Genomic DNA, 6,562 nt, shown 5'->3' on the forward strand with positions numbered 1-6,562 from the left:
ATTTATTTAAACTGCATTTATTCATTGAATCAAACTCAACACCTACATACAACGAAGTAAACTGCTTTCCTTCAATGATTGTATCAAATTTCATTCATTCATTCAATGAAACTAACTGCATTCATTCTTTGAGTCAGACTTCATTCAATGATTCAATAAAACAAACTGCTTTCGATCATTGAATCAGACTTCATTCATTCATACAATAGACAAACTGCACCCGTTCATTCAATGAAGCAAACTTCATTCATTCATTTAATGAAATTAACTGCAATCATTCATTAATTGACTCAAACTTAACTAAACTGCATTCATTCATTCACTGAAGCAAACTTCATTCATTCATTCAATGAAAATAACTGTATTTATTCATTTATTGAATCAAAGCTAACTCATTCATTTATTAAATCTAACGGCATTTCTACAATCGTTGATTCACTTAATCATTCAATGAAAGAAACTGTATCCATTCATTGAATCAAACGCTATCAACCAAACTGCATTTATTCATTCATTGAATCAAACGTCCCACATTCATACAAAGAATTAAACTGCTTTCATTCATTCTTTGAATCAAACCACTCAATAATTCAATGAAACAAATTGCATTCCGTCATTCATTGAATCAAAGTTCACTCAATCACACAATGAAAGAAACTGCATCCATTCATTGACTCAAACTCCACTCATTCGTGTAAATCAAGCAAACTGCATTCATTCAGTCCGATTAACAAACTCCACACATTCATTCAACGAAACAAACTGCCTTCATTCATTCATTGAATCAAACATCACTCAATCATTGAATGAAAGAAACTGCATCCATTCCTTGCATTAAACGCTACTCATTCGTGCAATGATCTTACTGCTTTCCTTTATAAATTGAATCAAACTACACTCATTCATTCAATGAAAGACATTGCTTTCGTTCATTGAATCAAACGTCACTTATTCGTGCAATGAAACATACTGCATTCCATCATACATTGAATCAAACTACACTCATTCATTCAATGAAACACATTTCTTTCGTTCTTTGCATCAAACTCCACTTATTCGTGCAATGAAACATACTGCATTCCTTCATGGATTGAATCAAACTTCACTCATTCATACAAGGAACTAAACTGTTTTCTTTCATTCATTGAACCAAACTTCACTCAATCATACCATGAAACAAATTGCACGCAGTTGAATTAAACTGCATGCCTTCGGGCAACAATACTAACTGCATTAATTATTTCGGTAAAACAAAGGGTATTAATTCATTCATTGAAATAAACTCCACAACTCCACAATTCATGCAATGAACAAACTGTATTCATTTATTCGTTGAATTAAACTTCACTCAATTAAGCCTCATTCAATGAAATACCTCCACTGATTTATTTAAACTGCATTTATTCATTGAATCAAACTCAACACCTACATACAACGAAGTAAACTGCTTTCCTTCAATGATTGTATCAAATTTCATTCATTCATTCAATGAAACTAACTGCATTCATTCTTTCAGTCAGACTTCATTCAATGATTCAATAAAACAAACTGCTTTCGATCATTGAATCAGACTTCATTCATTCATACAAATAGACAAACTGCACCCGTTCATTCAATGAAGCAAACTTCATTCATTCATTTAATGAAATTAACTGCAATCATTCATTAATTGACTCAAACTTAACTAAACTGCATTCATTCATTCACTGAAGCAAACTTCATTCATTCATTCAATGAAAATAACTGTATTTATTCATTTATTGAATCAAAGCTAACTCATTCATTTATTAAATCTAACGGCATTTCTACAATCGTTGATTCACTTAATCATTCAATGAAAGAAACTGTATCCATTCATTGAATCAAACGCATACGAACAAACTGCATTTATTCATTCATTGAATCAAACGTCCCACATTCATACAAAGAATTAAACTGCTTTCATTCATTCTTTGAATCAAACCACTCAATAATTCAATGAAACAAATTAATTTCCGTCATTCATTGAATCAAAGTTCACACATTGAAAGAAACTGCATCCATTCATTGACTTCATTCGTGTAAATCAAGCAAACTTCATTCATTCAGTCCGATTAACGAAGTCCACACATTCATTCAACGAAACAAACTGCCTTCATTCATTCATTGAATCAAACATCACTCAATCATTCAATGAAAGAAACTGCATCCATTCCTTGCATCAAACGCTACTCATTCGTGCAATGAAACTTACTCCTTTCCGTCATTCATTGAATCAAAGTTCAATCATTCATTCAATGAAAGAAACTGTGTACATTCATTGAATCAAACTCCACTCATTCGTGCAATCAAGCAAACTACATTCACTCCGTTTAACAAGCTCCACACATTCATTCAATGAAACAAACAGCCTTCATTAATTCATGGAATCAAACATCACTCAATCATTCAATGAAAGAAACCGCAGTCATTAATTCATTCAAACAACCTCCACACATTCATGCAAAGAAAGAATTGTATTGCTTCATCCATTCAAATACATTTCGCTCATTCATTCTTGTGAAACAAAGTGCTTTCGCTCATTGAATCAAACTCCACTCATTCGTGTAAGGAAACAAACTGTATTTAGTCATTTATTGAATCAAACTTCACTTATTCGTGCAATGAAACGTACTGCTTTCCTTTATAAATTGAATCAAACTACACTCATTCATTCAATGAAAGACATTGCTTTCGTTCATTGAATCAAACTTCACTTATTCGTGCAATGAAACATACTGCATTCCTTCATAGATTGAATCAAACTTCACTCATTCATACAAAGAACTAAACTGTTTTCTTTCATTCATTGAACCAAACTTCACTCAATCATACCATGAAACAAATTGCACGCAGTTGAATTAAACTGCACGCCTTCGGGCAACAATACTAACTGCATTAATTATTTCGGTGAAACAAAAGGTTTTAATTCATTCATTGAAATAAACTCCACAACTCCACAATTCATGCAAGGAACAAACTGTATTCATTTATTCGTTGAATTAAACTTCACTCAATTAAGCCTCATTCAATGAAATACCTCCACTGATTTATTCAAACTGCATTTATTCATTGAATCAAACTCAACACCTACATACAACGAAGTAAACTGCTTTCCTTCAATGATTGTATCAAATTTCATTCATTCATTCAATGAAACTAACTGCATTCATTCTTTGAGTCAGACTTCATTCAATGATTCAATAAAACAAACTGCTTTCGATCATTGAATCAGACTTCATTCATTCATACAAATAGACAAACTGCACCCGTTCATTCAATGAAGCAAACTTCATTCATTAATTTAATGAAATTAACTGCAATCATTCATTATTTGACTCAAAATTAACTAAACTGCATTCATTCATTCACTGAAGCAAACTTCATTTATTCATTCAATGAAAATAACTGTATTTATTCATTTATTGAATCAAAGCTAACTCATTCATTTATTAAATCTAACGGCATTTCTACAATCGTTGATTCACTTAATCATTCAATGAAAGAAACTGTATCCATTCATTGAATCAAACGCTATCAACCAAACTGCATTTATTCATTCATTGAATCAAACGTCCCACATTCATACAAAGAATTAAACTGCTTTCATTCATTCTTTGAATCAAACCACTCAATAATTCAATGAAACAAATTGCATTCCGTCATTCATTGAATCAAAGTTCACTCAATCACACAATGAAAGAAACTGCATCCATTCATTGACTCAAACTCCACTCATTCGTGTAAATCAAGCAAACTGCATTCATTCAGTCCGATTAACAAACTCCACACATTCATTCAACGAAACAAACTGCCTTCATTCATTCATTGAATCAAACATCACTCAATCATTGAATGAAAGAAACTGCATCCATTCCTTGCATTAAACGCTACTCATTCGTGCAATGATCTTACTGCTTTCCTTTATAAATTGAATCAAACTACACTCATTCATTCAATGAAAGACATTGCTTTCGTTCATTGAATCAAACGTCACTTATTCGTGCAATGAAACATACTGCATTCCATCATACATTGAATCAAACTACACTCATTCATTCAATGAAACACATTTCTTTCGTTCTTTGCATCAAACTCCACTTATTCGTGCAATGAAACATACTGCATTCCTTCATGGATTGAATCAAACTTCACTCATTCATACAAGGAACTAAACTGTTTTCTTTCATTCATTGAACCAAACTTCACTCAAACATACCATGAAACAAATTGCACGCAGTTGAATTAAACTGCATGCCTTCGGGCAACAATACTAACTGCATTAATTATTTCGGTAAAACAAAGGGTATTAATTCATTCATTGAAATAAACTCCACAACTCCACAATTCATGCAATGAACAAACTGTATTCATTTATTCGTTGAATTAAACTTCACTCAATTAAGCCTCATTCAATGAAATACCTCCACTGATTTATTTAAACTGCATTTATTCATTGAATCAAACTCAACACCTACATACAACGAAGTAAACTGCTTTCCTTCAATGATTGTATCAAATTTCATTCATTCATTCAATGAAACTAACTGCATTCATTCTTTGAGTCAGACTTCATTCAATGATTCAATAAAACAAACTGCTTTCGATCATTGAATCAGACTTCATTCATTCATACAAATAGACAAACTGCACCCGTTCATTCAATGAAGCAAACTTCATTCATTCATTTAATGAAATTAACTGCAATCATTCATTAATTGACTCAAACTTAACTAAACTGCATTCATTCATTCACTGAAGCAAACTTCATTCATTCATTCAATGAAAATAACTGTATTTATTCATTTATTGAATCAAAGCTAACTCATTCATTTATTAAATCTAACGGCATTTCTACAATCGTTGATTCACTTAATCATTCAATGAAAGAAACTGTATCCATTCATTGAATCAAACGCTATCAACCAAACTGCATTTATTCATTCATTGAATCAAACGTCCCACATTCATACAAAGAATTAAACTGCTTTCATTCATTCTTTGAATCAAACCACTCAATAATTCAATGAAACAAATTGCATTCCGTCATTCATTGAATCAAAGTTCACTCAATCACACAATGAAAGAAACTGCATCCATTCATTGACTCAAACTCCACTCATTCGTGTAAATCAAGCAAACTGCATTCATTCAGTCCGATTAACAAACTCCACACATTCATTCAACGAAACAAACTGCCTTCATTCATTCATTGAATCAAACATCACTCAATCATTGAATGAAAGAAACTGCATCCATTCCTTGCATTAAACGCTACTCATTCGTGCAATGATCTTACTGCTTTCCTTTATAAATTGAATCAAACTACACTCATTCATTCAATGAAAGACATTGCTTTCGTTCATTGAATCAAACGTCACTTATTCGTGCAATGAAACATACTGCATTCCATCATACATTGAATCAAACTACACTCATTCATTCAATGAAACACATTTCTTTCGTTCTTTGCATCAAACTCCACTTATTCGTGCAATGAAACATACTGCATTCCTTCATGGATTGAATCAAACTTCACTCATTCATACAAGGAACTAAACTGTTTTCTTTCATTCATTGAACCAAACTTCACTCAATCATACCATGAAACAAATTGCACGCAGTTGAATTAAACTGCATGCCTTCGGGCAACAATACTAACTGCATTAATTATTTCGGTAAAACAAAGGGTATTAATTCATTCATTGAAATAAACTCCACAACTCCACAATTCATGCAATGAACAAACTGTATTCATTTATTCGTTGAATTAAACTTCACTCAATTAAGCCTCATTCAATGAAATACCTCCACTGATTTATTTAAACTGCATTTATTCATTGAATCAAACTCAACACCTACATACAACGAAGTAAACTGCTTTCCTTCAATGATTGTATCAAATTTCATTCATTCATTCAATGAAACTAACTGCATTCATTCTTTCAGTCAGACTTCATTCAATGATTCAATAAAACAAACTGCTTTCGATCATTGAATCAGACTTCATTCATTCATACAAATAGACAAACTGCACCCGTTCATTCAATGAAGCAAACTTCATTCATTCATTTAATGAAATTAACTGCAATCATTCATTAATTGACTCAAACTTAACTAAACTGCATTCATTCATTCACTGAAGCAAACTTCATTCATTCATTCAATGAAAATAACTGTATTTATTCATTTATTGAATCAAAGCTAACTCATTCATTTATTAAATCTAACGGCATTTCTACAATCGTTGATTCACTTAATCATTCAATGCAAGAAACTGTATCCATTCATTGAATCAAACGCATACGAACAAACTGCATTTATTCATTCATTGAATCAAACGTCCCACATTCATACAAAGAATTAAACTGCTTTCATTCATTCTTTGAATCAAACCACTCAATAATTCAATGAAACAAATTGCATTCCGTCATTCATTGAATCAAAGTTCACTCAATCACACAATGAAAGAAACTGCATCCATTCATTGACTCAAACTCCACTCATTCGTGTAAATCAAGCAAACTGCATTCATTCAGTCCGA

The sequence above is a fragment of the Chiloscyllium punctatum genome, chromosome 51 (genome assembly GCF_047496795.1).
Source record: "Chiloscyllium punctatum isolate Juve2018m chromosome 51, sChiPun1.3, whole genome shotgun sequence".
NCBI classification, from domain to species: Eukaryota; Metazoa; Chordata; class Chondrichthyes; order Orectolobiformes; family Hemiscylliidae; genus Chiloscyllium; species Chiloscyllium punctatum.